This window comes from Symphalangus syndactylus, chromosome 1 (genome assembly GCF_028878055.3).
Source record: "Symphalangus syndactylus isolate Jambi chromosome 1, NHGRI_mSymSyn1-v2.1_pri, whole genome shotgun sequence".
Taxonomy (NCBI): domain Eukaryota; kingdom Metazoa; phylum Chordata; class Mammalia; order Primates; family Hylobatidae; genus Symphalangus; species Symphalangus syndactylus.
Genome location: NC_072423.2, coordinates 157,615,497 through 157,637,070, shown reverse-complemented (window position 1 = coordinate 157,637,070; position 21,574 = coordinate 157,615,497). Strand labels below are relative to the sequence as shown.

At 42.0% G+C, this 21,574-nt stretch overlaps 3 long non-coding RNA genes across 3 annotated transcripts in view; 2 read left to right on the top strand and 1 right to left on the bottom strand.

The window, feature by feature from the left end:
* The window catches only part of LOC129487884 (uncharacterized), a 164,574-nt gene that overhangs the window by 126,592 nt on the left and 16,408 nt on the right, over positions 1–21,574 (top strand). The window contains exon 2 of the long non-coding RNA XR_008659510.2: positions 15,745–15,891. This is a non-coding gene — a long non-coding RNA (uncharacterized lncRNA). The remainder of the gene's footprint in view (positions 1–15,744; positions 15,892–21,574) is intronic.
* On the bottom strand, positions 3,674–20,386 carry LOC129487890 (uncharacterized). The gene is made up of 3 exons (XR_008659511.2): positions 19,767–20,386; positions 7,259–7,350; positions 3,674–4,534 (listed from the first exon to the last, which is right to left on the bottom strand). It is a non-coding gene; the product is annotated as an uncharacterized lncRNA (long non-coding RNA).
* LOC129487900 (uncharacterized) lies at positions 12,275–12,784 on the top strand. Its single transcript, XR_008659516.2, has 2 exons — positions 12,275–12,440; positions 12,579–12,784. It is a non-coding gene; the product is annotated as an uncharacterized lncRNA (long non-coding RNA).

Genomic DNA, 21,574 nt, shown 5'->3' with positions numbered 1-21,574 from the left:
TCCAAATCACCTTAAAGTGTATTAAAGATAATACTATTAATAATAAAAAAGTATGTACTGGTTGGCTATTTTAGAAATATATATATGTCTATATATGACAGGGTCTTGCTTCTCAGTCTGGTGCAGTGGCACAATCACGGCCCACTGCAGCCTCAACCTCCTGGGCTCAAGTGATTCTCCCACCTCAGCCTCCCAAATAGCTGGGACCACAGGTGTGTGTCACCCTGCCCAGCTAATTTTTGTATTTTTTGTAGACACAAGGTTTTTCCATGTTGCCAAGGCTGGTCTCAAACTCCTAGGTGCAAGCGATTCTCTTGCCTTGGCATCCCAAAGCACTGGGATTAAGGATGTGAGCCACTGTGCCTCGTGTGGATTTTATATTTTTTAATATGTGTAATGTCTTTTCTCCAAACTTTTAATCTGTGCATGGGCAATTCTAATTTTTAAATATATATTTTAAAAATATATATATAATTATATATATAATATATACTTAAATATATGTACTTAAATATATACTTAAAATATTTTTAAGTATATATACATTTAAGTATATATATATTCTAATTTTTTTAAGTATATAAGAAAATGCTAGTTCTCATTTTTACTGCTCCAATTATCAACTTAGAGGCCAACCCAGGCCCAGGCATGCCTCTGTCTAGAATTCAAGGAGTGCGGAAGGAGGAAGAACTTACTTTTCCATCTGTCCTCCGAAATTCCGTGTCTGGGTCTCTGTGTAAACTGACGAAACACTTTTCTTTTCCCTGTTACCAGCCCCCTGACAGTCACCTGACATTCCTTGGAGCCTAGTCCTTCTCTGCTCATGTAACCACCCATTGGGTTCACCTTGCCTGCTGCCTAGACAGAGCCGATTCAGAAGAAGTGCATTAGAGAAATAGTAATTCACATGGAGAGGAACACCAGGTTTTAGGACACATCAACACTTGGGATTTCGGAAAATGTGTGGCTTCAGCAGGTGGTTAACTTTGGGGCTTCCAGATGATATTAAGGATGATGAAGTGTGGAGAAGAAGCGAGATGAAGGAAGGGAGTTTGGTGCTTCTAGGGGATGAGTTATGGGAAGGCGAGTAGGATATGCAGGTAAGGGATGTTTATTAAGGTTTGTTATGCAGATAAGAGTCATCTCAGGCAATAAGAGTTGCTCTCTTTCAGGTAAGAGAGAAGAGGACACTTTCGCAACTAGAAATTTCTTTTGTAAAAGTGAATTTCCTTTACCAAAGGTTTTTAGGGCTTTTCTTGCCTTTGCTGTTCCTCACCTGCAATCAGCTCAAAATAATCCTCAGGCCAGAGTGGAATAATTTGGGGTAGCATCTTCTGGTGCCCTTCAATATCTTTGAGCAAAGGTTCCTATTGGAAACTCTTTTTCTCTGTCTCACTCTGATGAGTCACAGTGGCACTTGCTCTGAAGTGGTTCTGATAGTGATCTGCTGAGGTTAGAGTTAGACAGCAGACCCTCTGTTCTGTGAGTCACCATGAATAGCGGCCTTGGAGGTCCCAGCTCTGGGCCAGCTCTGTCAGAGGTTGTAATGATCATCATTTTAGGTTTGCCCGCTGAGCAGATGGTGGGCATCTCCTAAGGCCCCTGTGATCACACGACTTTGGATGCTCAGTTTGCGCTGGAACTGTGCACCGTTCAGGGAGGAGCAGGGCTGTACCTCCATCATGCCCTCCTGCTGACCCACACCTTGGTGGCTCTGCTTACAACATCCCCAGAGCGTCTTGTGTAGCTCTTTGGTCTTCCTAGACCCTGCCCAGGGTCAAAGCTTGGCCTTCAATCCCAGCTCAGTTTTCACCTGCAAACAAGAGTCTCTAACATGACTTTGACTGAAGTGTGTCTCTTTTTCATTTCCTCATAAGACAGCTCTCATTTGCACCTTTTAGGACCTCAAGGCAGAGACCTGTGTTTGTCTGTTTTCTTCTCCTCCTTGCAGTTCTGAAAATGGATATTTGGGAACATAGAAAGCAAAAAACAATCAAATAAATACCTTTTTGCTGAGTGTTTGCTACCATATATGTTTGCAGGATGGCCTTGGAGAAGGCCAAATATCTTCTACTTGGTCCCCTATGAAAACCCAAAGTAAAAATTAATAAAGCAGTTTTAAGATAGGAACTTTTTATTATTATTATTCTGGAATTGAATTAAGGTTTGTCTTCCAGAGAAGCAAAGAAATCAATGCAAATTCATTTTAAATATTCCTGCAAGCTAAAGGAATGCTTAATATTAAATTATATGAAAACAAATTACAAAGTAAAAAAACAAAATAGCCTCTGACAGACAGGTACAAAAGGACTTTGTAATTACCTTTATCTAGGAAAATAGACACAGAAACAGAGTGAATTTATAAATTAGTTTGCTTATTAGAATGTATCTTATACAGAAGGGGGCATTATCTCTCTAATTAGAAAGAACCTGATGTTTTGAAAACATCCAAGCCAACTCATTGTGAAATGTTAAATGAAAATGCTGAATTTCTCTACAAAAAAAAATAGATTGTAAAATGGATATCTTGTTGGCTTAACTCAATCTGTTTAAGAAACACTCCTGTAATCCCAGTACTTTGGGAGGCTTAGGTGGGAGGATCAATTGAGGTCAGGAGTTTGAGACCAGCCTGGGTAACATGGTGAAACCCTGTCTCTGCTAAAAATTCAAGAATTAGCTGGGAGTGGTGGTGGGCACCTGTAATCCCAGCTACTCAGGAGGAGGCTGAGGAAGGAGAATCACTTGAACCCCAGAGGTGGATGTTGCAGTGAGCCGAGATCATGCCACTGCACTCCAGTCTAGGTGACAGAGCAAGACTCTGTCTCAAAATAAATAAATAGAATACTTGTAGACAATCTATCATACACTTTCTGATACCACATACAAAGAGCAGCAACAGCAATGCCCCCCACTCCCAACGGGAAACACATCCAGATGGTGGGTTACCAGCATTGAGTCAGGGCTGGCCCCACAGTCTGCAAATTCTTGTCTTCTTGGTAGAAAAAATTTGGCCAAGAGACAGAAGTAGATTTAAGCAGAAATGAGAATGTATTGGAGCAAGGAGAAGTACACTTGGAAGGAATGAAGCAGGCAACTCCAAAGACTGAGTGCCCCACCTGATCGTTGGCTCAGGACTACTATGGAGTTACTATCCTCTGTTGTTTATCCTGGTCTCTTCCCCTCTTCCTTCCCTTTGGGTAGGCTGTTGGCTAATCGCCCCATGTGGTGTCCTGCTGGTGTCTGGAAGGGCCACATGTGCCATTTGTTGGTTGAAGTTATGCACATGCTGTTTAAGGGCAATTTTCCCTTACCAGTCTAGGACCGCCACAGGAAGGTCATATAGAGGTCAAACTCTGCCATTTTGTCCCTTACTGCACATGCCTAGATATGTCCACAGGGGAAGGTCAAATGCTTCCATTTTAAGTTCTTACTAGGAAGTCATTGGCCACAAGCTCAGGATGTCTCCTGTTTGTTAGGAAATTTTCTTTTCCCTGTTACCAGCCCTCTGACAGTCACCTGACATTCCTTGGAGCCTAGTCCTTCTCTGCTCATGTAACAGCCCGATGGGTTCACTTTGCCTGCTGCCTAGACAGAGCCGATTCATCAAGACAGAAGAAGTGCAATAGAGAAATAGTAATTCACACAGAGGAGGCTGTGCAGGAGACTGGAGTTTTATTATTACTCAAATCAGTCTCTGCAAGCATTTGGGAGCAGAGTTTTTAAGGACAACTTTGTGGGTGGGGGGAAGTCAGTGAACCAGAAGTGCTGATTGGTCGGGGATGAAATCATAGGGAGTTGAAGCTATTCTCTTGCGCTGAGTCAATTCCTGCGCAGGGGCCACAAGATCAGATGAGCCAGTTTTTCTGTCTGGGTGGTGCCAGCTGATCCATCAAGTTCAGGGTCTGCAAAATATATCAAGTACTGATATTAGGAGCAGTTTGGGGAGAGTCAGACTCTTGTAGCCTCCAGCTGTGTGGCTCCTAAGCCATAATTTCTAATCTTGTGGCTAATATTAGTCCTATAAAGGCAATCTAATCCCCAGATGAGAAGGAGGTCTGCTTTGGGAAAGGACTGTTATTATCTTTGTTTTAAACCATAAACTATAAGTTCCTCCCAAAGTTAGTTCAGCCTACACCCAGGAATGAACAAGGACAGCTTGGAGGTTAGAAGCAAGATGGAATCAGTTAAGTTAGATCTGTTTCACTGTCTCAGTCATAATTTTGCAAAGGCAGTTTCACTCATATCTGCCTGTCCACGTGCTCTCATAGTGGTGGAGTCAGGGTGACAAGGGAGGGAATGGAGCTTTTGTTCTGGGGTCAACTCACTCATTCTGTAGCAGCAACAAATTAAAAGTCTCGGTGACTCACAGGCAGATGGTTTTTCTTACAACTGCATTTCTGTCCTGAGTCACCTGCACTTGGGTGCCCCAGCTGGAAGAGCCATCTTTATACCTGGTGCTTTGGGGAGAAACTTGATGGTTGGGTGCTGGCTGGCTCCACACAGGTGAGAAATTGTGCACATACTATATCCAATTCTGGGATAGGAATGGCAGAGGAAGAGAAGGCAGGGCAGAAAATATTTGGAAACAAGAACACAGCCAGTTACAATGGGGGGGAGATAAATCATCATGTTAGAGGGTATTAAACCGAGATGGCTCTTGGTGTTATGCCATTAGCCCATTAATGGAGGAGCCTAAATAACTGCATCTCAGGTGTGTGGTCATGCAAAGAAAGACAGAATGACAATCTGGCATCTGACAGGTTGTGCAGTTAGACTGATTAATCCGAACCCATTTAATATCATAAATAACTTTAGATTGACATGATCAAGTTTTGATGGATAGGAGCTTTAAAATCCCTACAAACTTTACATATCTCTTTTTGAAATGTGGCTTTATGGGACAACAGCACGTTTTTGGTTTTAGGGGTCAAGAGAGCATCATCAATAATGCATATGGGGTAAAGTCACATCATAGTTTGTGTTGCGCTGATCTGCTAAGTAAATTCTATGATGTTGTAAAAGGTTGACATTTTGCTGAAAAACGTATATTTCTTGGTATCACACTAGGAATGCATTCTGTAAATTTCCACCCAAAGGCAGTGTTGGATAGAGTAAGCAGCTGTGACAATGTGGACATCAGGAAGGCAGGCCAGTGTGCTGGGAGACAAGGGCACTCTCTTTAAGCCTCTGCTTTATAAGCTTCAGAGATGATGCATCCGGACAGAGACAGCAGCAGGACTTTGTGCCTCCATTGTAGCCATGCCCTGGGGGCATGCCAGCCCAGTTAAAGCACCAGTTCACGTGGAAATGCTGGGCACACTCTGGCCTTTGCTGCCTGACACAGAGTCAGACCAGCACCTGGAGCCAGCCTGTCTTCAGGACAGAGCCAGCGGTGGGGTCATTTTGTGTGGCTTCCCAGACAGTTAGCCAGGTGGAAGGGTATTTGCTGTCTGCAAGTCTCTCGAGCTACAGAATTGTGGTTTGGTGGAGCATGCAAATATGCAACCCTCTCTTTCCAGAAATCCCAAGTGTGCGGTTGTCGCTGGGGTCCACAGCAGGGAAGACGTGCAGCTAAATGCACTCTCAGGTCATGTCTTCCTCTGTGCAAGGCTTCCTACGGTTCCTGGCTGCACTGACATGACCCACCATGCACAGGCTCTGCGCATCCTGGAGGCTCAGCTCAGCTGTCATGGAGTGAGCGCTGTAGCAGTACTTGTAACTGGCATAAGGAGTCCCCTCCCAAAACTTGCAGGAAATCTTTTGGCAGAAGCACAAGCTCCGTGTTGAGATTTTCAGAGTGAAATGTTCTTGTTCTTGTCGCCCTGTGTTTTGGAGTCATTAAATCACAACTGGGCTCGCCTCTGCTGTTCAGGACAATCATTCCAGTCTTTACCTTTCACCAGGGGGATCCCTGGGTGTGGATTAAGATCTTGCATCTGTGAGAGAAATGTCTAGCACCTTCTTAGAGTTATGGGGGAGAATTGGACCTCATGCATTATAAATTGTGTTCACATGTTAGCATTATTTAATGTGACTTTAGTCTTTGGACCAATGACTATTGAGTTTTAAAATATAGATAGATGAATGAGAATTTGATAGTTATTTTTGAAAAGTTGATAACATGATGGCTTTATGTATCCTGGTAAGTGAAATATAGACTAACTTGTAGAAGTTATTGGAAGGCATATTTTTTTTCTAAGAAAAACTTTGAAAGATCTATGAGCTGGCCAAAGAAGGAATGTACTGTCTCAAGGGGCAGTATGTCCTATCTCTGGACATGTTCAAGCACAGGGTAACTTACTGTTTGGCTGGATTGTTATAGAATGGATTAAAATATCAAATCATTGTTTATTGTTCAGTGGAGTTTTTTTGTTTGTTTTTGTTATAGTTATATAATTATTGATCTACCCAAAATCTATTAACCTTTTAACTGTGCATATAGAATACACCAGTTCCTGTGTTGGCTATACCAAGAGGTGTTAATTTTAGTATTTCCATGCTCAGCTTTCTAACTAGAGAATATTGTACATCAAGAGGAATAAGGTCCAAATGTGGCCGAATGTATTTAAACCTATCCTAATTAAAAGGAAAGATGTAAAAAATAAACTTCCACATCTAGATAGCCCTAGAGACTGCCAGCTATATTCATTTGTCATTCTGGCGAGGATATATTTTTGATGATTCTATTTGCATTTATCTCATGCCGAATGGTTTTGAGCACTTGGCTATGAGTGTACTGTTTGGCATCTTCTGGGAAGAGCTTGCACAAGTCCTGTGCTTATTCTTAATGGAGTTGTCGTCGTTTCTCACAATAATTTGTAGCAGGTGTTCATGCATCCAGGGTAGGAGTCATTTGTTGGATAAATAGATTTCAGGTCTTTTCTTCTGTTCTGCCTTTTTCTTTCATTTTCTTTATGGTACTTTTTTTGATAAGCTGAGATTCTTAATTTTAATGTAGTCCAGTTATCCTTGTCTCTTTTTATGATTAGTATTTTGTGTTGTTTAAAAGAATACTATTCTGGTATATTCTAATATTGTTCTACTTTCTATGTTTAGTTATATTAACCATCTTTAACCAAAACTCTCATATTCCTTCCTGGAAGGCCTGATTCATGCCTTTAAAAACTGGCAGTGTCCACTAAACTAACTTGTAAGTATTCCCTAACACACAGCATTTCCACTGCTAGACAAATACTCAACAGAAATAGATTTGTATTTATCCAAAGACACTACAGCTTAAAGTTTATAGCAGCCTTACCCACGTTAGTCCAATGCTGGAAGAAACTCAAACAGCCATCAAATAAGAATGGGCAGATAGATGGTGGCATGTTCTTGTAATTGAATACTATACTGCAAAGAAAGAAGAAAATTACTTGCAACGACACGAATGCATCTCAAAAACATTATGTTGAGCAAAGGATGGCAAGAACAAGCATGTACATACTGTTGGGTACCATTTCTTGGCATTCAAAAACTGGCAAAACTAATGTATGTCAATGAAGATGAGAATAATGGTTACCTTTAATGCTGACACAAGTATTGACATACGGGATGTGGGTGCATATTTTGGGGGTGCTGGACATGTTCTTTATCCTGATCTTTGTGTGGCTCCACAAGACTAAACATACGTGAAAACTGACCAAAACACTTGAGGTTTGTGAACCTAAGCAGTCAGTCACACTTAAATTAAAAATCAAAGGAAAAGATCTTCAATTTGGTTAACAAGGCAATAGCACCCACGTTAAAATAACAACCTCAGAAGGTACTCAAGTTATAGCTAAAGGACTTAGTTCTGAGCTTCGTATTGTTAAAACGTGTATGCAAAGTTGCCAAGTATGTCTCGGGTCACATTGCAACATCCTGGGAGATTTTAAGTCTGTGGAAATATAGGGACCAGAAGGTGGCCCTCGAAAATCAAATAATCTGCAATGTCACTTCCATACATTTTCTGATCACGCCCCTTTCTATGAAAAAGTTAATTTCCCAAGTGAAACAATTCTTCCTCTGAATTGACTTTGGCTTAAAACAACAGCTTTAAAGGTAACTGCATAGACAAAATGGTGCAAGGAAACATGCAATCCACCCACTAAGGAGGAGCAATGACTAAGTTACATGTTTTAATGGCTGTGGCTAGGATTCGACTGTTGAAAAAGGCTGGGATTTCTGGAAGTGATGGTGACAGGAAGCAGCCAAATGCCTAGGCAGATAGGGGCAGGTACCAGGTACCCACTGACCCCCACTTCCAAGCCAAAGACAGTTTAAAGCCTTAAAGCCAAGCTACAGGTTAGATCCTCAGACTGGATTGAGAACCTGTCTTCCAGTTCTCGGACTGGATTGAGAACCTGTCTTCCAGTTCTCGGACTGGATTGTGAACCTGTCTTCCTGTTCGCACACTGGATTGAGAACCTGTCTTCCAGTTCTCGGACTGGATTGTGAACCTGTTTTCCTGTTCGCACACTGGATTGATAACCTGTCTTCCTATTCTCACACTGGATTGATAACCTGTCTTCCTGTTCTCACACTGGATTGATAACCTGTCTTCCTGTTCTCAGACTGGATTGACAACCTGTCTTCCTATTCTCGGACTGGATTGGGAGCCTGTTTTCCTGTCCTCAGACTGAATTGAGAACTTGTCTTCCTGTTTGGTGTGCTTTCCTTGGATTGATCCCCACCCTTCATCTATTTTATGTATACCTCCCTTTTCCTGACTGGTTTTCTACACTCTTGTGCCAGCCTTTGAGTGGTGTCTTCACTTTTGTATACTCACAAACCAATCAGCATGCACCCTCCATCCTGTGCCTACAAAGAGCCCAGACTCAGTTGGTAGAGTAGGAGACAGCCTGACCTCGGGGAAGACGACCTGCCCTTTCTATCCCCTCTTCAGCTCCCCTTTCTGCTAACAGCCATTTTCATTGCTCAGTAAAATTCTCCACCTCCATCACCCTTCAGTTGTCTGTGTGAGCTCATTCTTCGTGGATGTCAGACAACAGCTTGGGACCCACTGAGTATGGGTACCCAGAAAGGCCATCACACCAGTCATTTGCCCTACCAGTCGGGGCAGCAGCTCCAGGCAATGAGTCAAGGGGCCAACCGAGCTGCTGGCACACTGCCGTCCGTGGATGGCAGAACTAAGAGAGCACTGCAACACCTGCTCTGGGGCTTTGGGATCACAGGCACCTCCACCTGGGCACCACTGCAGGCTCTGCATGGAGCTTGCTTCTGTGTCAGCACCGGAGCCGTCAGCCTGGACACCGAACTTGCTCACTTATGTGCTCCCTCCTGCAAGGGGCTGAGCACAGTGGGCTGAATGGAGGGGCTCCCCTCCCATGAGTCCAGTGAAGGGGCCAAGAATAATCCTTCATCAGAAGGTCAGAAAAACCTGATCAAGGTATTTATATTTTGGCCTTTCTGACGAAGCTAATGAGCTGAGCTTAATCAAATGCAGTCACAACCCCATTCTCTTAAACGTATGAATACATTATTTCACAACCCCATTCTCTTAAATGTATGAATACATTATTATGCCCATACTTTGAATGCAATTAGGAAAAGTATCTTTTCCAATGAAATTTTTCTCTAATACTGTGTAACAGAGAACTTCAGCAATTCTTCTATCTCAATGCTGTTTTTCAAAGCTGGCATTTGGGACAAAACAAAGGAAGAGCTTTCTAATGAAACCTAAATATTAAGTCTGTTGTGCATTTTCAAAGTTACAAGTGAAAGAAATCTGGGAATTAGAACAAAGCTTTGCCTGGGTTTTCTTTTTATTTTTAAGAAGAATGAGACAGGGAATTGCTTTGGCTTTTACTAGAAAAGTTTTGAAACCTACCCAGGTGGTTAACTCCCTATCTTTGGAAAACAACTGTCTTACTTCTGCTTTATATATAATTTTCTATGCAGTGCTCAAAGTTCTCGTTGCTCTAATCTGTTGCTGAGTTTCACATATCCTCTGAGGTTCAGGGTAATGCTATGGAGTGTTTGTTGAAGCAAATGTAAAGCTCAATGAAAACCAGCATTTGAATTTTAAATAGGCATTATTCACAAAATAAATAGAACAATAACCATGAGATTCTAATATTCTTTAATCTTAAGTGGGGTTTCTAACTTTTCAAAATAGTTTAGTTATGGACAGTTGTAGCTCTTTTAAAATTATAAAAATCATTATCAAATTACATAAGGATAGCTATTGAATATTCTGCTGAGCATTGGTTGTAGGAGAGTAAGGGTTTGGTAGGGGGTATCAGCTGGCAAAATGTTAATTTTTAGATACTTGGACATCCAAACAAAATGTGAAGGAGGCAACTGGGTATAAGATTCTGGAATTAAAATATGAAACAGGACAAGAAGTTTAAAGAGTTCATTTGAAATTCTAGGTAAATTGTAGGAAGATTGAGTTATAGATTTAGTTTTGGGGGCCATTGGTTTATGGATTGTATTAAAGCCATATCCTGGGTGAGATCACCAAAGACCAGTGTAGATACAAAAGAGAAGAATTATAGGCTGGGCATGATGACTTATGCCTATAATCCCAGCACTTTGGGAGGCCTAGCTGGGTGGATCATTTGAGGTCAGGAGTTCAAGACCAGCCTGGCCAACATGGCAAAACCCCGTCTCTACTAAAAATACAAAAATTACCCGGCCATGGTGGTGGGTGCCTGTAATCCCAGCTACTTGGGAGGCTGAGGCAGAAGAGTCACTTGAACCTGGGAGGTGGAGGTTGCAGTGAGTCAAGATCGCACCATTGCACCCCAGCCTGGGCAAGAAGAGTGAGACTCTGTCTCAATAATAAAAAAAAAAAGAATTATAAAAGAATATAAATTGAGACATTTAGTGTATTCAAACAATACTTTTCGTGGCAACCAGATTTCAGAATTAAAAAGTAAAAGCCCCAGATTGGATAAAACATTTACAAAGTTTGTAGCTAAATATATGTTTTTCCTTGCAAATTGAAAAGCATTGCATTTATAATCTTAGCAAGGAGTGCATGTGTTGATTTGTGAGTTTCTTTGCGAGAGGTGCGGCAGCTCCTTAGTCTCCTCATGATCCCTGGGAATTAAAATCCAATCGCACACAATTGCGAGTTCTGTGTCCCTCAGGCCTCTCTATGCCGTGTACTTCTGCGGCTTACTTTCTTTGAGGTGGGAATCTTCGGGATTCTGCATTCTCCAGGCCAAACTGCAGCATTTCCTGCTCCATCAGTCCTGACCGTGGTCCCTAAACAGCCAGCAGTTTCAGATGAACATTGTCTAACCCAGAGTTTACATCCTGGTTTCCACAGAATCACATTTTTAATTCACGTAAGTTGTTTAGAATCAAAACAGAGTATGTGACTGTGTTAAAACAATCCAAGGCACAATAAAATGTTCAAGAGTTTATTTTATAAAAAGCAGTTCCTGAATTGGGGCCACTGCAAACCAGAAGGGGTTCAGGAGCTCCTCCTTGTCAGGCTGTTAAGGCATCAGTAACTTTTCTATTTTAAAGCAAGATTGTATTGCTGGAAGAGAATTCAAGGTGTCAGTCTATGAAAACGAAAGAAAAACAAAGGTTCATATATGGAGCAAATTATGGTCTTATTGTTTGGATCCAGAGGGCAGACAGTGGAGATTTCTAGACTAGAGCGTGAAGCACCTTTTGGTGGTGGAATGCAGGTGGTAGGTGCATGTCTGGATGTGGTATCAGGTGATGTCCTGGGGAGCTCTCCCAGTGGCCCACAAAGCAGCACCCATGAAGGTTGTCCGTGTGTGATCTGTTGTAGTGATTTTTCTGAAGTTTAAAGTTATCTACTTTCAGCTTTCAGGGCTTGCAAAAAGGGCAGTTTTAATTTCCATAAAACTAGAAAATTCCAGGATTCTATTCAGTTCACTTTTTAAATTTAGGTTAAGCACTTAACTTGGGTGACTGGTGTTTGGCATGCAAACAGCAACAAACGAGAATCCTTAGTATTTGATTTATTTTTGCCAAAAGGAAAGAAAATTGGTAAACAAATGGTTTTGTCTCTTCCTTATTTGAATTTATTTTTCAGATTTTCAGATGTGTTTTGCTTTTCTTTTATCATCACAACTGCTATGTTTATGTGTGCGTTGTTGCTCTGAGAAATGGCATTACATCAGAAGCGCAGAGTGAGAAGTCTTTTATTGCTTAACATGTTTTCTTTTTCAGATAAACACTTTCGAACTAACTCTTCAAACCTCTTGTCCTCCAGTATATTTTAAAGGATTGTCTGAGACATTCACAAGTAGAAAAGAAGTCTTTTCTGCTTAGTAACTTTCCATACTGATGTAGCTAAGTCGCTGTTAATGTGACTATGACCTAAACTTAGGTTTTAACAGTGTCAACCATAAGTTACCTACTTTTTAGGCTTACTAGTTAGTGCTATGGTTTGGATGTGGGTTGTTTGTTCTCACCAAAACTCTTGTTGGGAATTGATCCTCGATGTGCAGGTCAGTGTTGGGAGGTGGGGCCTAAAGGGAGGTGTTTGGGTCGTGGGAGCAGATGCTTCATGAATGGCTGGGAGCTGCTCTCTGGGTAGTGAGTGGGTTCTCGCTGGAACTGGATTGAGACTGGATTCGTTCTCACAGAAATGGAGAAGTTCCTGCGGGACCGCGTTGTTATAAAGCTGGGATGCCTCTCAGGGTTTCCCTGCTTCCCAGTGCCTACTTCCCCTTGGACGTTCTCCGCCATGTGTGACAAAGCATGAAGCCCTCTCCCGAGGCCAGGGTCACACCTGTGAACTTCTCAGCCTGCAGAACCATCAGCTAAATAAACGTCTTTTCTTTATAAACCACCCAGCCTCAGGTATTCTTTAATAGCAACACAAAATGAACGAAAACTGTCAGAATGTGGCAAGTTGTCACCATGGTTTCATAACAACAGCTGATTTTCATTAAGCACAATGTGAATTTAATTACTTTTAATATGACTAAAGGTGTGTTGGAAAATTTTTGTAGCAATTTTTAAATTAAGTCTATTACTCCCTCTGTGCCGTGGAATTCTGATCACTTTTCATAATCTTCTCTTATATTCTCATAACGCATGAGCAGTACAATGAAACTATTTAATAGTAGCTTTTTAACTGTTAAGCCTCTAGCGTTTGAGAAAGTCAAAATTTATCAATGCTTTTTTTTTTTTCCAGTCTGGCTATTATAATCGGCAATTTTAACTCCAGATGACTCACTTAAGAGAATATTTGTTAGTTGGTGGCAGAAAATAATTACAAAGAAAGGTCTTTATTTATTGTGGAAAGACCTTTATGCAATATGGAGACAAGAAAATGTTTTTTCCTGCTCCCCAGAGACATACATGGTCAATCAGTGTCTTCTACCATAGGGTGGGCATTTGAAAAAAGGATTGTGCAATGTAGATTTAGTTCAGGGCATTTTTAAAACGTTTTCCTGCTGTGGGAAGACATCATTATTTGCTCCCATAACAATAATTCTCCCTTTATACCTTGTCCATGGGTACTTCATTTTGTTCGAGTTTAAAATGTTCCCAGTTAATACACCATGTTTCCTAGCCTCTATAAAGAGGAGACCACTGGACATAGTTCTAACTCATAAGATATAATTACAGACCACTGTGTGTTTGTTGGGAAATATTTTTAAAAGCACCGAGTGCAGGAGACCTGCTTGTCCTTGCCCTTAGTCCTATATGTCCCCTGCCTGGTGCAAAGATGTGATGTGCAGAAGAACAGCAGCCATTGTGGGCCACTAGAATTCAATCCTCATGTTAAAGAAGTCAGAGCAGACAGGGCAAGGGGGGTCTGAGGAACAGATGGCATGACGCAGCAGCCACAACAGTCCTGAATGTTCTCCCTCCACAGTTTCTGAAATATGAGAAAAATAAACACTTCCATAAACACATATGCTTCTCCTATTTGAGTTTTCCCTCATAGGCAGCCATATGCAATATCAAGTATACAAACATCTGTCAATTTTAGTATTTCCATGTGCTTGTAAAATGGTCAAAAATAGCAAGTAGGCTACTACCGCTTATAGAATTAAACTGGCTAGTGGGATGACCCAATAGACCCATGAATTGAATTTTTTAATAGCAGTTCTGGGAGTCTGTACTTTCCCACATAGCCTCAGATAATGGTAATCAACATGGTTGCGTTACCATGTTTTTGAAACTACTACAAATAGAATTTGTGCAACTACTACAGATAGAATTTTCACTTGAATAATATCTTAATCAGTGAACTTTAAAATACACAGATGAGAGTGAATCAACAGTTTAGGCTCACTGTGTCAGTGCAGTAAATTATAGCTCATGGACTGAGGCTAAGAGAGGGTATAGAATTAGGACAAAGGATTTTATCGTTCATCACTTCAGATAGCATTTGAGCATCTAGTATGGATTAGGAATTGAGGATGGAAAGGGATTCCTTAATGTGTTTGAGATTATTTCTCGAAAAAATTTAAAGTAAAATCTATATCTTTTGCATATACTGTTGGTTTTATTGATTTCATTCAACTACCCTTGCATCTAAACCTTAAGACACATGAAATATAAGAAAGAAGCAAAATCTTTTTTTTCTTTCTTTTTTTTTTTTCTTGAGATGGAGTCTTGCTCTGTTGCCAGGCTGGAGTGCAGTGGTGTGATCTTGGCTCACTGCAACCACTAACTCCCTGGTTCAAGCGAATCTCCTGCCTCAGCCTCCCAAGTAGCTGGGATTACAGGCACGTGCCACCATGCCCAGCTAATTTTTGTGTTTTTAGTAGAGATGGGGTTTCACCATATTGGCCAGGCTGGTCTCGATCTCCTAACCTCATGATCCTCCCGCCTTGGCCTCCCAAATTGCTGGGATTACAGGCGTAAGCCACCACATCTGGCTGAAGCAAGATCATTTTATGAGTATTTACATGTTGCATTAACAAAAATACTTTAATATGCTGTATGCTGGGTTCATAATTGTCTGTCTCCATAAATTCTTTCTTTCCCTGAAGGAATAGTACATATGCAAGTTAAAAAGTACTCTCTCTTCCAGTCTATAAAACCTCAAGAGGCAAACTAATGTCCAGATATGTTAAGGAAATTGTGAAAAATTTCGGGTTTATCCTGGAGAAAGTGATGTGTGTAGTGGGTTAGAGGGACAGCATTACAAGCATTTTACTCATTGTAAAATTGTTTACAAGGTACTCTTGTAGGCATCAGAGATAGAGTAGAAATGAGACGGGTTGTATATTTGATCTTATGATGTGTCCCTTCTAATGGGGGAGACAGACAGTATATACAAGACAAAACATAACATATTAGTAAGGTAATTTCAGATTCTGACTCATGTTTTAAAAATGGGGCAAAGCAATTTCAGTGAGTGAGGAAGAGCCAATGAGATGAGGTGGGCTGGAGGGCTGAGGATATGAACTTTGAGCTGAGGCCTGAATGACAGGAACCTCCAGCTGTGCAAAGTTCCCTATGAGGAAATCCCACGCATCACACTTGTCTGTGATGTGTGTTCTGTTTTACAGTCCTCGGACATCCTGTCTGTGATGTGTGTTCTGTTTTACAGTCCTCCGACATCCTGTCTGTGATGTGTGTTCTCCTCCGACAGCCTGACTGTGATGTGTGTTCTGTTTTACAGTCCTCGGACAGCCTGTCTGTGATGTGCGTCCTGTTCTACAGTCCTTGGACATCCTGTCTGTGATGTGTGTCCTGTTTTACAGTCCTCGGACATCTTGTCTGTGATGTGTGTTCTATTTTACTGTCCTCGGACATCCTGTGTATGATGTGTGTTCTGTTTTACAGTTCTTGGACATTGGAGAACAAGGCTCCAGGAGGACCTGGATGCACTGCACCCCTGCTGTTCTCTGAAGATGTGTCAGCCTGAGCACAGTGACTCTCACTCTTCATTACTGGTGTCTAGGATCTAGCACTGTTCCTAGCACTGCAGCGGTAAGTGTGAGAAACAGATTTCAAAAACGTTAGCCAAACAACTTGGAGGTTTCTTTCATTGGGGAGGAGGTAAGTCTGACAGAAGAGAAATGAAATTGGAAGGCCTCAGGGCTGATGCAGGAGATAGGAGGAGAGACTCCCAGACATATTTGTCTAAAAGTTGAGGAGATAATAAGAAAATACCGGTACACTCAAGATAATAAGAACAAGTAAAATTTTGGTGATTAGTGGACAGTGGAACCCATCTTCAGCAGGTGAGACTTGATTATATTCGTTTTACCCTTAGAGCCATCAGAGTTCTCTTATAGTGTTTCAAACTTGCTTATCAGAAAGTTGTAATTTCTTTATCTAGGACAACTGGAAATGTATAAACAGGGGTCAAATGAACTAAAAATATAAACCCCTGGAAAGACTAGTATAAAAGCATTCTCCAAATATTTCTCTTCAATGTAATCATGACCCAATGCATTTGAATAATCTTTTACATTTTCAGGGTTAGAATTCATACAAAGTTTATTTTTTCAGGTTTAAAGATGTCCTAGTGAGTGGGGCTTTGGAGTATTGGAAGGAAAGTTAAATGTCTGTTGACCTCACGCTTACAATCTGAGACTGTTTTCTATTTAAATTATCTCATGTAATACACACGAGTCCCAGGAGGCATGTGTGTCACTAACCCTACTTTGAGGAAACTATTTTGAGAGTCTGAGAGTTGCTCTAGAAATATGTGTGTGTATTTATTTTTATAGTACTCAAAAATAAAATATTTTGTGGTGATAAATCAGAACTGAGGAATAAAGGTTTAGTTTCTGAAGTCAGTATTTCCCTAGCCAAGGCCCACAGAGCGATTCTCAGAGGTGCAGTTGTTTTTTCTTTGGGTGGGGATTGTATCTTAGGACTGGGAAAGGTTTGTATGCACAGCACCTGCAGTCGGATGATAAGAAGTAACAGTGGGCTCTGCGTGGAGGAGTCGAGTTGACTAGGCAGAGGAGGGCATATAAATGTTTCCTCTGAAATGCAGGGAAAAAATTGTTTTAGAAAAAGGGTGGTCCCTCCAGAATATTTGGGTTTGCTTTCTGGTTCCATGCCAAACTTCAGAGCACGTGAATATGCTGCTCTCAAATGTAGCACTGTATGAAAAAATGATGGAGATGATGTGAGGGTCCCTCTCCTTTAACCCCACAGGAAGGAAAAGATTCTCTCAGTCAATGGGGGAGGGCGGGCAGGGATCGGAACAGATTTTTTGGTATTACTGGGAAATGTACATTCTTCGTTCTTACAAAATCACTATTTGCAAAAGACGTTGCACTAACCTTTACATCTTTGTTACTTTCAAATATGAAAATTTAATGGCTGTGATGTTGGTTATGATACATTTCATTTGTTAAAATTAAGCAATTTTACTTGCATCTTAAACCTTGATGGAATGGTAATTTTCCTGGCTTTTAGTAGCTCTAAATCAAAATTGGTCAAGTCAATTTAACCATAATTTAGTAAAATAAAACATTTCCCTGTGGTCTGACAGCTTCCATGAATAATGCATCTTTAATAGCTGTCAATTAAAGTAGTTCTTAGAGATTTATGATGGAGGCATAAATATCTCTAAAAGTGATTTATGGCACGGACTCAGACAGTGCTTTGGATAAAGGTACTCTGACGGCATATAAATTACTATATGGTGTAAAAACGATAGAAAACACATTGTACGTCGTATTTGCTGTTTCCTGCTTCTTTTTCTTCCATTCTTTCACTTGTCATTCCAGTATACAAATCACAAAATTTTAGAGTTAAAAGGAATCTGAGACATTATTCAGACTAACCTCCTTATTATACAGATTACACACTATAATAGGTATTCTGTATACATTATATGAAATGTGATGTAATTAGAGAGTGTTGTGACTCCTTCGAATGAATTCACAAGCCTATAAATATATGCACCTGAATCCCATAAAGAATCACTGTAGATTATGACCAGCTTGCACTTTGGGAGGCTGAGGTGGGAGGATCGTTTGAGTTCAGGAGTTTGATACCCCATCTCTCTCTCTCTCTCTCTCTACATACATATATATATACATATATGTATATATATATGTATGTATATATAGTTGCTATTGGAATTCATTGAAAAGTTTAATGTTCAACAACAGAAGACTGAAAAGTCAAAAAAAGATAAGGAAATGACTAATAAGATAAATACTTTGTGGTAAAAGCTGCCATGGCAAACTTCACATATGAGCAGGTGCAGACCCTTTGCTATGTGGCTGGACAGAATCCCCTGTCTCTCTGCCCTGTGTGTATGCACCACCATCTTGCTAAGCTGGGGGCTCTGTTAACACTGAGACTGCTGACTTTCTTTCTTCGTCTCTGTTCAGTCTTTTACATGCGTGTTCTGAGGTTCGTGCACTCCTCTGAGGTCTTCCCTCAGGTCGTGAGGAATCAACTCTCAGATTCACGAGAGAGAATATAAAGAGTTTTCATCAGCACCGTTGTTTTCTGGAGTATGATAAGCAGCTCCCATTCCTGGTCCACAGGTAGAGGTAGAAGCTTGAGGAATGATCATGAGATCAATCTGGAAATTGATAAGATAAAGTCAATCAGGAATTTCTTCTGGGAGGACCCTATGATGGTACATCTGTCAAGGAAGTCTCACCAAGTGCTAATGAAATGTCAAACTTACTCTGGCCCATTTAAATAAACTAAGCATTCATGCAGAAGTCGACACACAAATGGTTTGCAAAGCTGCGTCAGGAATCTGTATTCCATCTCTTGAAAGTCTCCAACTTGGTCTCCCATGTTTGTTATGTGAAATCTGTCTACCATCTTTTCAATTACTATCCCCTTCCCCACTTGATCTTCCATCCACGGAAATCCACTCAACCTGCCTAGACCTTCAAACCAATGCTCCTGTGTTTGACTTGCTAAGGTGACTTTGACTTGTACCATACTTCTAGTATATGACTTCCTTCTCCATTAACCTGCTTACAGCAAAACCCTACATGAAGAGTACTTTTCTGCAACACTGGCGTGACCCACCAAAACAGAACAGAGGACATAGATTGCCCATTAATATTATATTAAATACATCCATAAGCCAAACTGCAAGGGTTTGGAGTTGAATATGTGACTGGAAGTAATGTACTTTCCCCAGCACATCCTCAGCTGCTTCTTAGGTGGTTTCTTTTTCATTTGCTATTTACCATCTACTGACACCATAGTGGTATAATTCCACCAGTCCCAGTAGAGTTTAGAGCTGCCATACATTCTATACCTGATCTATTCGTCTACAACTTCTCAAATGAGAAATCAATGATCAATTCAGAAACAGATTACAATGATATAAAACCCACTTTACATCTTAGGAAACAAATGCATGATTCACATGTTCTGTAAAACTAGTACTTTTATGTTAAAAAATTAAACTGGCCAGGTGCAGTGGCTCACACCTGTAATCCCAGCACTTTGGGAGGCCGAGGCGGGCGGATCACAAGGTCAGGAGATCGAGACCACGGTGAAACCCCGTCTCTACTAAAAATATAAAAAATTAGCTGGGCGTGGTGGCGGTTGCCTCTAGTCCCAGCTACTTGGGAGGCTGAGGTAGGAGAATGGGGTGAACCCGGGAGGCGGAGCTTGCAGTGAGCCAAGATTGCGCCACTGCACTCCAGCCTGAGCGACAGAGCAAGACTCCGTCTCAAAAAAAAAAAAAGAAAAAAAAAGAAAAAAGAAAAATTTAAACCAAGAAAGACTAAGTGGTTTAGGAGATAAAATGTTAAAAACCAGGTCTAGGAGAGATAAATGTGGTTGTTGAGCATTGGTGATGCAGAACCCCCTCAGGAGACCCTTCCTCTTTTACCCCCTCCGACACATGAGGACTCTACCTGTGCTTGCACGCTGTGCCTCAGCTGAGGTGTGTTGGCTGTGGGGGGATCTTCTCCATCACTGAAGGCTGGGTTGCAAGTTGTTATCATTTGGATTTCTGAGAAGTCTAAACATGGCCTCTCAAATGGCTGAATTTTTGGAAAGCTGAATAGGGGTTGGAGAAGCAAGTAGCTATTAAAATTCCGAGCAGTGCTAAAGATTAGGGGAGAACTAAGTAAAAACTTGGTTGGGGACAGGCAAAGAACTGCAACAGCTTGTGAAAGAGATTGCAAGTTCACACACCACGTGGTGCCTGGGTTCTCTGAGGAGATTGCACCCAGGTAACAGACTGAGTGGTGTCCGGCATTTCTGAGTGGAATGCACCAAGGTCACAGACCAAGTGGAGCCCGGCTTCCCTGAAGGAGATTACATGGAGTTCACAGAGCAAGCGGTACCCGGCTTCTCTGAGGAGAGTGCACAGAATTCACACAGCAAGTGGTGACCAGCTTCACTGAGGAGATTGCACTGAGGTCGCAGACCAAGTGGTGTCTGGCTGTCCTGAAGGAAATTGCATGGAGTTCACAGAGCGAGTGATACCCGGCTTCTCTGAGGAGAATGCAGCGAATTCACACACTGAGTGGTGACCGGCTTATCTGAGGAGAATGCACTGAGGTCACAGACTGAGTGGTGCCTGGCTTCCATAAAGGAAAATGCACTGAGATCATAGACCGAGTGGTATCTGACTTTCCTGAAGGAGTTGGCACTGAGGTCACAGAGCGAGTGGTGCTGGCTTCTCTGAGGAGAATGCACCGAATTCACACACGGAGTGGCGCCTGGCTTTACTGAGGAGAATACACTGAAGTCACAGACTGAGTGGTGCCAGGTTCTCTGAGGAGATTGCACAGAGGTCGTAGACCAAGTGGTGTCCGGCTTTCCGGAAGGAGATTGCATGGATTTCACAGACAGAGTGGTGCTCAGCTTCTCTGAGGAGAATGCACCAGTGATGCCCGGCTTCCCTGAAGGAGATTGCATGGAGTCCACAGACCAAGTGGTGACGGCTTCCCTGAGGAGAATGCACGGAGTTCACAGACTGAATGGTGCTGGCTTCCCTGAGGAGATGGTACCGAGGTCACAGATCAAGTGGTGCCCAGCTTCCATGAAGGTGATTGCATGGAGTTCACAGAGCGAATAGTGCTGGCTTCTCTGAGGAGAATGCACCAAAATCACAGACCCAGTGTTGGCTGACTTCCCTGAAGGAGATTACACGGAAGTCACAGGCTGAGTGTTGGCTGGCTTCCCTGAGGAGAATGCAACCAGGTCACAGACCAAGTGGAGCCCAGCTTCTCTGAGGAGAATGCACCGAATTTACCCCAAGTGGTGCCCGGCTTCTCTAAGGAGATTGCACTGAGGTCACAGACTGAGTGGTATCCAGCATTTCTGAGGGGAATGTACCTAGATCATAGACCGAGTGGAGCCCAGCTTTCCTGAAGGAGATTTCATGGAGTTCACAGAGCTAGTGGTGCCCCACTTCTCTGAGGAGATTGCACCGAATTCACCCACTGAATGGTGCTGGACTTCACTGTGGAGATTGCACTGAGGTCACAGACCAGGTGGAGCCCGGTTTCCCTGAGGAGACTGCGCTGAGGTCACAGAGTGAGTGGAGCCGGCTTCCCTGAAGGAGACTGCACTGAAATCACAGACCAAGTGGTGCCGGCTTCTCTGAGGAGAATGCACTGAGTTCACAGACCGAGAGATGTCTAGCTTCCCTGAAGGAGATCGCTTGGAGTTCACAGACGGAGTGGTGCCGGCTTCTCTGAGGAGAATGCAC